This window comes from Triticum dicoccoides, chromosome 4A (genome assembly GCF_002162155.2).
Source record: "Triticum dicoccoides isolate Atlit2015 ecotype Zavitan chromosome 4A, WEW_v2.0, whole genome shotgun sequence".
Classification (NCBI taxonomy): domain Eukaryota; kingdom Viridiplantae; phylum Streptophyta; class Magnoliopsida; order Poales; family Poaceae; genus Triticum; species Triticum dicoccoides.
In genome coordinates this window covers 491,303,549-491,315,581 of record NC_041386.1, presented here as the reverse complement: position 1 = coordinate 491,315,581, position 12,033 = coordinate 491,303,549, and positions in this window count along the sequence as shown.

Below are 12,033 nucleotides of genomic sequence, written 5' to 3'. Positions count from 1 at the left end.
CCTGCCTGGCTGCCTCCTCCTTCCCTGGTCCCTCCCGCGACGCCACGCAGCCCCGAACCCCTCTCACTTCTCCCTCGCTCTCTGGACCTCCCTCCCCCTCGCTCCTCTGTTTCCCCTCCCGCGACCGAACGGAGCCGCTGCCACCTACGAGAGCCACCGTGGCTACCGGCCACCCCACGGCTCACCTCGCCCCGGGAAGCTCCGCCGGTCCTCCCTCTACCTCCTCAACGAGCCACGAGGCCCCGGACGTGCCACAACACCGCCCTCGATGCCTTCTTCAACCTCGGGACCGCCGGCCATCTTCGTCAAATTCGCCGGCTCCGGACCGTCCCCGACCTCGCCGAGCGTCCCCTCGTCATCGCCGTGAGTCACTGACCCTCTCCCCTAACTCAGCATTCTCCCCTCCGTGCCGTAGCGCCGTTCCCCACGAGCACCGAAGCCACCGTCCGCCATTGCTGCTGCACGCATAGCCTCCGTGCTCCCCTGGCCTCACTGAGCTGCTCTTAGTGCTCCCCATGTCTAGCAGGTGCTGCCCAGCCTCTCCATTTGCTCACTGATGCACGGTAGCGACGCGCCCGAGCACCACCGAACACCATCGCCGCCAAAGCTCGTCGCCGGCATGAGTTCCGGCGACCCCACGACCTCCCACTCGGTCCTCTGAATGCGCGGGAGCAAGGGCCATCCCCTGGTGCCCTCAGCGCGCCAAACTGACGCCTCTAGCGCAAGTCCGGCGTGCCCCGCCGTGTTCTATGGTCGCCGTCGGCTGGTCTCCGGCGTGCTGACGTGGCGTCGTCGTTAGGGGCTAATGACCCTGCTAACTAACCCTGTGACACTGACAGCGGGCCCCGTAGCGGGTCAAAGCCCGAGTCAACGCGGGATTAGCCCCTGTGTCACTGACGTGTGGACCCCACACGTCAAGTTTGACCCGAGCCGGCCCCTGTTGACTTGCTGACGTCATGCCAACGTCATGCTGACGCAGTAATGTTTTCTGGATTTAATTTAATTCTGAAATTCCAGAAAATGCCTAAAACTTCTAAAATTCATAGAAAATTAACCGTAACTCCAAATTAAATAAATTATATATGAAAAATTATCAGAAAAATTCAAGGAATCCATCTGTACCATTTTCATGCATGTTTGAACAATATTTGTCCTCTGTTTTGGACAAAACAAATAAAGGGCATTTAAATAATCACATATGGAGTTTGAATTTGAATCTTGTATTCAAACCAACTTCATTTAATCTGTTGCTAGTTGCATTAGCCCAAAACACATTCATTTTGCCATGTCATGATCATGCATCATATTGTGCATTGCATTGATTGTGTTCCCTTCTGTGTTGCCGGTATTTGTCCCCTCTCGATAGACGTGATACCGATGATGTGATCGTTGACACTGATGAAGACTCAATGTTATCTTCAGAAGTGCCAGGCAAGCAAAACCCCCTTGTTCATTCCGATAAAATCCCACTCTCTCGCTCCTGCTCTCTTTTACTGCATTAGGACAACATCGATTCATCTGTTACTTGCTGCGGTAGCTGAACCCCTTTATCCTCTGCATGACCTGTCATTCCACAGTAATTAGATGAAACCCACTAGTATGAGTAGGAGTTGTTTGAGCCCTGTTGTGCCTACTCATTCATGTTTGTTTGTCATGCCTGCTACTGCTTAGAGTTGAGTCAGGTCTGATTCATCGGGGATGAATCAGAGGTGTGTGAACATGTCCTACTATGTGTGAGCTAAGTGTGTGAACACGATTTGGTAAAAGGTATCGGTGAGAGGCCATGTAGGAGTACATGGTGGGTTGTCTCATTGCAGCCGTCCTCAGGAACTGAGTTCTGTGTTTGTGATCCATGATTCAGCTACTACCATACATTGGGGCCCTGAAATATGACCCCGCTCGACTTCTTATTCACCCTTGTCCTCCGTCCAGGAGTTGCAAGTAGTTTCTGGTGTTTGTAGTATGCTGGAGGCCGTGGACAGCGCTGACCGTAGGGGTGGGCTGTGATGCGGTAGGCACGTGGCCGGGTATACCGGGCGCCCATTTGGTGTCACGGAACCCTGTTCACATCGTTTGGGGCTGTGAGCGAAACTCCGGCCGGATCTCCTCATGGATGGAACCCGAATAGGCGATAAACCTGGACTAGAGACTTGAGTGTTTAGGTAGGTCGTGGTCTACACCCACGTCGGCTTTCGCTTGAAGTCTGCCGAGCACATGTCGTGTGCAGACGCTAAGTGGTGGAAACATGTATGAAGAAGTACACCCCTGCAGGGTTAACATCATCTATTCGAATAGCCGTGTCCACGGAAAAGGACTTCTGGGTTGCCTATATCAGTTCATAGACAAGTGAAAGTGGATACTCTAAAATACGCAAGATAAGCGTGAGTACTATGGATGGCGTTCTCGTAGGGAGACGGGAGCGGATCCATAGTGGTGTATTGATATGGTGAATATGTGGACTCGTGTGCGCCACCTCAAAAGAGTTACTTGAAGTCGTAGTTCAGGATAGCCACCGAGTCAAAGCTGGCTTGCTGCAGTTAAACTCCACCATCCCCTTGTTGAAAATGATGCATATGTAGTTAGTTCTGATGTAAGTCTTGCTGGGTACATTTGTACTCACGTTTGCCTATTTTATGTTTTTGCAGAGAGACTTCAGTCTCACTAGTAGTTCCACGTGGACTTCGACGTTTAGCTTGTTACCTCAGCTACGATCTTGTGCCCTCGGCAGGATCTGGTAGATAGTTAGGCTTCTCAGCCTTTTTCATTTATAGATGTCTGTACTCAGACATGTTAAGCTTCCGCATGTGCTTTGACTTGTATGCTCTGATTGTTGGGTCATAAGACCCATGTTTGTAATATCTCGCTCCTCGGAGCCTAATGAATAAACTACTGAGTCGTAGAGTCATTTTGTGATGCCATGTTGTATTGCACATATCGAGCATATTGTGTGTATGTTATTGAAATGCTTGGTATGTGTGGGATCTGACTATCTAGTTGTTTATCTTTAGTAGCCTCTCTTACCGGGAAATGTCTCCTAGTGTTTCCACCGAGCCATGGTAGCTTGCTACTGCTCCGGAACACTTAGGCTGGCCGGCATGTGTCCTTCTTCGTTCCTGTGTCTGTCCCTTCGGGGAAATGTCACGCGATGAATACCGGAGTCCTGTTAGCCCGCTACAGCCCGGTTCACCGGAGTCCTGCTAGCCCAGTGCTACAGCCTGGTTTCACTCGCTGATGACCGACACGTTCGATGCTGGGTCATGGATGCCTGTCCCTGTAAGTCTGTGCCACTTTGGGTTTACGACTAGTCATGTCAGCCCCGGGCTCCTTATCATATGGATGCTAGCGACACTGTCATATACGTGTGCCAAAAGGCGCAAACGGTCCCGGGCAAAGGTAAGGCGACACCCGTGGGAATACCGTGCGTGAGGCCGCAAAGTGATATGAGGTGTTACATGCTAGATCGATGTGGCATTGAGTCGGGGTCCTGACAGCGTTGGTATCAGAGCTTGACTGCCTGTAGGATTACCAAGCCAAACTGGTCGAAGTTGAGTCTAGAAATTCTTTAGTTATATAAGGGAATTGATTGTGGGATGGAACGTAAGGCTCTTTTTACTCCTTATACCTCATGGCCTTCTGATCTGAGTCATCATCTTCTCTTCTACGGGGATTAAGAACTAGGCTATCTTTTCTTTCTATCAGGATCACGTGTTACTAATCCGTAGACTTATAGATTGCTGGACTTAAGCCTCGTTTCAGTTTCTACTACTTCTGTATGTTAATTGTTGATCTCGAAACCTTGATATTGTGCTTCTGAGTGGTTATGCCACCATTTTTGTGAATGTCTCAAATCCTTTCTGAGCATTTACAGCCGTTATGCTGTCCGAGTCATTCCAGGTTTCTAAATAGTCTGATGCATTTGCAAAATCCTTTTCCTCTGGTTTCGATGCTCCTTTATGCCAGCTCAATCACACTAATTGTTGAGTTGAGGTATTCTATTGCCTTGACATTATGTTGGAGTTACTGTTATGGCCCTAGGTGTTTAGGGAGTCACCTAGTAATCTAGCAATGTTTTGTGATCCCAGTGTGATGATTCTGGCTTTTATTCTCGAAAGCATCCCGTGATGCTACTTAGTAATAGGTATTCTATTCCTGGGTTCTTGAACCCGAGATTCACTCTACTTACTTCATGTTGATAGTGTTTGCTAGTCCCTTTAGGATAGTAGTAACCTTTGCGATAGTCCTCGAGGTTCGTGGTACATCCTTCTTCCAATTACCATGAACCATTCTTGGCAGGAGTTCTTCTGAACCAAAAGATGACAACAAGAGTGCTGTCGATGAGTTCTCCATGCTATATTGTGACTCTGCCAGCTCAACCCTTCTGCATGGGTTATCCGGAAGAATTATGTTGAACTTGGTTCGACATACTAGTCTATGCATCCACAACTCAGAAAATCATATGTTCCTTTGAGTTGTCCCCTTTTAGTTGTCTACTGACCTTCGTCTATCAATTGATAGTTAAGATTATGTGTGCATTCGTTCATCGATGCCTATTACTCTTGTGGTCCATCAAGCCATTCTATTCCAGAATGACTAGGAGAAATGAACTCCAGTACCTCATCCATATCTAGGATTGGGTCAAAGTAGTTGTACTCTGCAGATCAAGTTGCTAACCCAACTTTTGTTCTGTTCTACCTTGGAGTATTACCATCTTTATATCAAGAATTTCATGAGAATTGCACCACCTTTTGTGAATTCTTGACATAGTGATACTTCTCGCCATCCTTTTTCATTCCTCGGTTCCGTGTTGTTGCAGCCGGAGTGCCGACCAGTGAATCATGATGTGTGAACTCAATACTCCTAGCAACCCCATTGCTTGGTAGTTAATGGATAATAATCTTATTCTTAGTATGTTGGTTATTGAATCACCATTCTAAGATTGATCGTGCCACCTAGTCCTTATTTCGGTGCACCCTTCGATTGATGAGTTAGGATCTTGTCAAGTCCTCACTCATTTGATCATATCGTCTTGCCCTCAAAAGCGAGATTGTTCTCGAGCCTAGTAACATACCGGTGGTTCGTGATTTTCCGAATATCTTCTCGGAAGTATTACCAGGTTGTTCCCTGACTGTTATGTTGAGCTCGTGATCAAGTTGGTTTCTTGTGAACCACCCTCTCTCCAAGATCGGTGTTAGATATCCCTGAGCTAGTTGGTTAAGCTAGACAACAACTTGGAGAATTGGAAGATAAAAGCTTGCCTGACTTAGTTCGTTCCAAAGGGATATTCTTGTGTAGTGTGTGTTGAAGAAAGATGATATCTTCATCGATTGGTCCATGTGATCAGTTGCTGGACCTATTGTTTTATCAATCCTTTGATTTGAGTGTGGGCCATCGTCAAGTCAAACCAGTACCAACGATGCTCGTAATGTTGTCTTATTCGTGGTTGATCCCTCGAGCATACACCATTACATCTTTGGTCTGACCAATACTATCACCGTGTTCACTTAACTATGGAATTCCTTTTAAAAGGAAACCTAGATGAATTGTTGTTGAGCCCATTGACAACATCCTTATCTCCTTCATGATTTTGTTGAACATTAAGCTAGTGTTGGAAACTTTTGAAAGCATTTGTTCATGCTAGCTCATGAAGCATATGTTTGGATAAAGGTAGTGACTTCCTTTAATTCATGTGCATCTGATGCAAGTTGCCGCCGTGGATTCGAGAAAGTCAATGTTGTTTCCTTTGGAATCATCCCAAATCAGTCATGCACACGTGCGAAGAATTCTGTGGTTTGAAGACTTGCAACCTTCAATCTATATGTACCCCTAGCACACCAAGCCACTGATTGATTTGTTCAAGGAGAAGGAGTTCCTTCATAAGAGCTAATCCGGAATTATGTAAGGACTTCGATACCCTCGTTGATGGTTCCCCCTCCTGAACTCGGTAGTGTTTTATTATAAGACTACTTTGTGGTCATGCTTGTCTTGGACAACGTGTTCACATGTTTGTAGCAGAACCAGCTCATGTTTTGGAGCTTGCTATCGTAGTTCATCTCCCGAGAATCCCGCAATGTCATCTCGTCGATTTGTGTTGCAAACTTCCGTTTTTCTTCCTAGACTCGATGAGTCTGGAATATCCTGACACCAACCAGATCTGAATCTCAGGCAGATATGATGGTTGGAATATTTCCCAAGAATTATAATATTGGTCGCGCGATAACCGGTAAAGTGGATGTCGTGGCCAACACACCCAGCCGGAAGACCTGTTATTATAATATCTTGATTGATGAAGTTGGCCACCTCCCCATAAGGATTTCGTAGGGTTTACTTCCTAGTTGCCCCTATGGATTTTTGTGTTCCCAAAGTCCGACCTTTTACTTGATGTTCTAGTTATCAAACCATATCTATGAATGGGACACACTAGCACGTCAAGGAGAACATTAGAAGCGGAGTGCTAAATGTCTCTCGGTCGATCATCCAGATTTTATTTCTTTGGCCCTGCCAAGGGTGAAATCTGAGAAGGTGTTATCTTCCTTTGCATCTGCATCCTCCATCACCATTCATCATGGTAGTAAGTTGTGTTACCGGACCCTTGACACGGATGTTGGTAAAACCTTGATGATTATGGAATTGCTCAAGTTCTTGAGAGCACGCACAAGCGCTAGGTATTAACGCCGGCACTAACCGGGATTGCTCCTAGTCTCGTCGGTTATGCTATAACCACTCCAACAGTGAATTCACTCTTTATTGTTGGGTTCTTCCCCAGTTACCAGAATCATTCCTAGCATTTGCATTTTGTTCCTAGCTTGCACCGCCAATGTGCCATTCTACCATGGGTCTCTTCCATTTCCGGTGGCAAGCAAATTCATCCATTACGTTGTCTTCAACAAGGTAATCCACATCATCCAAGTCCGAGTATGCCATTCTACTGACCCCCTCCAAATGATCGCTTGTGATTGCCTTAGGCTGGTATAAAGAGTTTCAATGATCTTTGAATCAAAGGTAATTCTTTTTGCCACTTAAGGCAATAATCTACGAATCACCCTCCTCCAGGATGTTTCGTCGTGGTATCATGGCAACTCAACTCCTCGCTACGTGGGCAATCGTTTACCACCTTCTTAAGCGTGAAATTGTTGTCCACCTAGTGAACCTTCGTCATCCGTTTCTTTCCACCCCTCTTGATGTGTATCTCGTGTCTCAACCCGAGAGATGGCTCTATGTCTCATTCCGTGAGTTGTTCGGTCTTCTAGAAGATCGATCCTGCTAGAGTTTCCCTTTCCTCTCATTGTCATGTCAATTGGAGTTCTCAGAACAAGACGACAAGACAAAGATGGTGATCGAAACAACGTTCATTTGAAGTGCAACCTGGATCGTGAAGATTATACTAGTTTGCGTTTCCCCTTCATCTTACCCTACGCTTGAATCTCGAGACGAGATTCTTGTTTAGTGGGGGTGAGTTGTCACATCCCTAGCTGCTGGTAGTGCTCTAGGCTAGCTCATGTGTGCATCATGTTTAAATTCAAATGAAATTTGAATTGAGGAATTTTCAAAAGCCTCAGGAAACCTCTAAAAAAAATAACCAACAATTAAATCTTCTCAAATGTGTCCAAGAAAATGTTCCTGTTATTCCATGGAAATATTGGTAAGAGGTAAAATTTAAACCAATATTTTTGGAGTCACAGAGATAATTATTTTGGCCATTTGAATTAATCCAATAACTATTTGCTTTGGATTTATATTTAATATATATTAAATATGACTCCAATAATTCTGGAAGTTTGTGAGTGGCTTTGTATATATTTTAGCAAGCCACATAAAAATCTACAGAATTTATTTAAATGATTTAGTTGCTAAACTAAATCAAAACAAATTGCAGAAATAGAAAAGAGAAACAGAACAGAAATAAAAGAGAGAAGGACTTACCTGTGAAGCCCACCTGGTGGCCCAACAGGACCGGCCCAGCGCGGCCCAGACCGCCACCGCTACTCCCCCCCCTGTCGTCTTCCTCTTGCCAGTGGGAGCAGCTGCGTGCTCGCACGCGCGCGGCCGAGGAGGCCACCTCCTCCCTGCCTGGCTGCCTCCTCCTTCCCTGGTCCCTCCCGCGACGCCACGCAGCCCCGACCCCCTCTCACTTCTCCCTCGCTCTCTGGACCTCCCTCCCCCTCGCTCCTCTGTTTCCCCTCCCGCGACCGAACGGAGCCGCTGCCACCGACGAGAGCCACCGTGGCTACCGGCCACCCCACGGCTCACCGACGCCCCAGGAAGCTCCGCCGGTCCTCCCTCTACCTCCTCAACGAGCCACGAGGCCCCGGACGTGCCACAACACCGCCCTCGATGCCTTCTTCAACCTCGGGACCGCCGGCCATCTTCGTCAAATTCGCCGGCTCCGGACCGTCCCCGACCTCGCCGAGCGTCCCCTCATCATCGCCGTGAGTCACTGACCCTCTCCCCTAACTCAACATGCTCCCCTCCGTGCCGTAGCGCCGTTCCCCACGAGCACCGAAGCCACCGTCCGCCATTGCTGCTGCACGCATAGCCTCCGTGCTCCCCTGGCCTCACTGAGCTGCTCTTAGTGCTCCCCATGTCTAGCAGGTGCTGCCCAGCCTCTCCATTTGCTCACTGATGCACGGTAGCGACGCGCCCGAGCACCACCGAACACCATCGCCGCCAAAGCTCGTCGCCGGCATGAGTTCCGGCGACCCCACGACCTCCCACTCGGTCCTCTGAATGCGCGGGAGCAAGGGCCATCCCCTGGTGCCCTCAGCGCGCCAAACTGACGCCTCTAGCGCAAGTCCGGCGTGCCCCGCCGTGTTCTGTGGTCGCCGTCGGCTGGTCTCCGGCGTGCTGACGTGGCGTCGTCGTTAGGGGCTAATGACCCTGCTAACTAACCCTGTGACACTGACAGCGGGCCCCGTAGCGGGTCAAAGCCCGAGTCAACGCGGGATTAGCCCCTGTGTCACTGACGTGTGGACCCCACACGTCAAGTTTGACCCGAGCCGGCCCCTGTTGACTTGCTGACGTCATGCCAACGTCATGCTGACGCAGTAATGTTTTCTGGATTTAATTTAATTCTGAAATTCCAGAAAATGCCTAAAACTTCTAAAATTCATAGAAAATTAACCGTAACTCCAAATTAAATAAATTATATATGAAAAATTATCAGAAAAATTCAAGGAATCCATCTGTACCATTTTCATGCATGTTTGAACAATATTTGTCCTCTGTTTTGGACAAAACAAATAAAGGGCATTTAAATAATCACATATGGAGTTTGAATTTGAATCTTGTATTCAAACCAACTTCATTTAATCTGTTGCTAGTTGCATTAGCCCAAAACACATTCATTTTGCCATGTCATGATCATGCATCATATTGTGCATTGCATTGATTGTGTTCCCTTCTGTGTTGCCGGTATTTGTCCCCTCTCGATAGACGTGATACCGATGATGTGATCGTTGACACTGATGAAGACTCAATGTTATCTTCAGAAGTGCCAGGCAAGCAAAACCCCCTTGTTCATTCCGATAAAATCCCACTCTCTCGCTCCTGCTCTCTTTTACTACATTAGGACAACATCGATTCATCTGTTACTTGCTGCGGTAGCTGAACCCCTTTATCCTCTGCATGACCTGTCATTCCACAGTAATTAGATGAAACCCACTAGTATGAGTAGGAGTTGTTTGAGCCCTGTTGTGCCTACTCATTCATGTTTGTTTGTCATGCCTGCTACTGCTTAGAGTTGAGTCAGGTCTGATTCATCGGGGATGAATCAGAGGTGTGTGAACATGTCCTACTATGTGTGAGCTAAGTGTGTGAACACGATTTGGTAAAAGGTATCGGTGAGAGGCCATGTAGGAGTACATGGTGGGTTGTCTCATTGCAGCCGTCCTCAGGAACTGAGTTCTGTGTTTGTGATCCATGATTTAGCTACTACCATACATTGGGGCCCTGAAATATGACCCCGCTCGACTTCTTATTCACCCTTGTCCTCTGTCCAGGAGTTGCAAGTAGTTTCTGGTGTTTTTAGTATGCTGGAGGCCGTGGACAGCGCTGACCGTAGGGGTGGGCTGTGATGCGGTAGGCACGTGGCCGGGTATACCGGGCGCCCGTTTGGTGTCACGGAACCCTGTTCACATCGTTTGGGGCTGTGAGCGAAACTCCGGCCGGATCTCCTCATGGATGGAACCCGAATAGGCGATAAACCTGGACTAGAGACTTGAGTGTTTAGGTAGGTCGTGGTCTACACCCACGTCGGCTTTCGCTTGAAGTCTGCCGAGCACATGTCGTGTGCAGACGCTAAGTGGTGGAAACATGTATGAAGAAGTACACCCCTGCAGGGTTAACATCATCTATTCGAATAGCCGTGTCCACGGAAAAGGACTTCTGGGTTGCCTATATCAGTTCATAGACAAGTGAAAGTGGATACTCTAAAATACGCAAGATAAGCGTGAGTACTATGGATGGCGTTCTCGTAGGGAGACGGGAGCGGATCCATAGTGGTGTATTGATATGGTGAATATGTGGACTCGTGTGCGCCACCTCAAAAGAGTTACTTGAAGTCGTAGTTCAGGATAGCCACCGAGTCAAAGCTGGCTTGCTGCAGTTAAACTCCACCATCCCCTTGTTGAAAATGATGCATATGTAGTTAGTTCTGATGTAAGTCTTGCTGGGTACATTTGTACTCACGTTTGCCTATTTTATGTTTTTGCAGAGAGACTTCAGTCTCACTAGTAGTTCCACGTGGACTTCGACGTTTAGCTTGTTACCTCAGCTACGATCTTGTGCCCTCGGCAGGATCTGGTAGCTAGTCAGGCTTCTCAGCCTTTTTCATTTATAGATGTCTGTACTCAGACATGTTAAGCTTCCGCATGTGCTTTGACTTGTATGCTCTGATTGTTGGGTCATAAGACCCATGTTTGTAATATCTCGCTCCTCGGAGCCTAATGAATAAACTACTGAGTCGTAGAGTCATTTTGTGATGCCATGTTGTATTGCACATATCGAGCATATTGTGTGTATGTTATTGAAATGCTTGGTATGTGTGGGATCTGACTATCTAGTTGTTTATCTTTAGTAGCCTCTCTTACCGGGAAATGTCTCCTAGTGTTCCCACCGAGCCATGGTAGCTTGCTACTGCTCCGGAACACTTAGGCTGGCCGGCATGTGTCCTTCTTCGTTCCTGTGTCTGTCCCTTCGGGGAAATGTCACACGATGAATACCGGAGTCATGTTAGCCCGCTACAGCCCGGTTCACCGGAGTCCTGCTAGCCCAGTGCTACAGCCTGGATTCACTCGCTGATGACCGACACGTTCGATGCTGGGTCATGGATGCCTGTCCCTGTAAGTCTGTGCCACTTTGGGTTTATGACTAGCCATGTCAGCCCCGGGCTCCTTATCATATGGATGCTAGCGACACTGTCATATACGTGTGCCAAAAGGCGCAAACGGTCCCGGGCAAAGGTAAGGCGACACCCGTGGGAATACCGTGCGTGAGGCCGCAAAGTGATATGAGGTGTTACATGCTAGATCGATGTGGCATTGAGTCGGGGTCCTGACAATTGTTCCAGAGAACGGAGTCTTATTCATCTTGCCCATGAGGCATGGTTCGCAAGCATCAAGTGATTCATAATCAAGTGATTCCAAAAGCTAAGCTTTGTAGACAGTAACATTACCGTCAACGTCAGTCTTCTTCTTGAAGATCCATTTATTCTCTATGGCTTGCCGATCATCGGGAAAGTCAACCAAAGTCCACACTTTGTTCTCATACATGGATCCATCTCAGATTCCATGGCCTCAAGCCATTTTGCGGAATCTGGGCTCATCATCGCTTCCTCATAGTTCGTAGGTTCGTCATGGTCAAGTAACATGACTTCCAGAACAGGATTACTGTACCACTCTAGTGCGGATCTTACTCTGGTTGACCTACGAGTTTTGGTAGTAACTTGATCAGAAGTTTCATGATCATCATCATTAGCTTCCTCACTTACTGGTGTAGGAATCACTGGAACTGATTTCTATGATGAACTACTTTGCAATA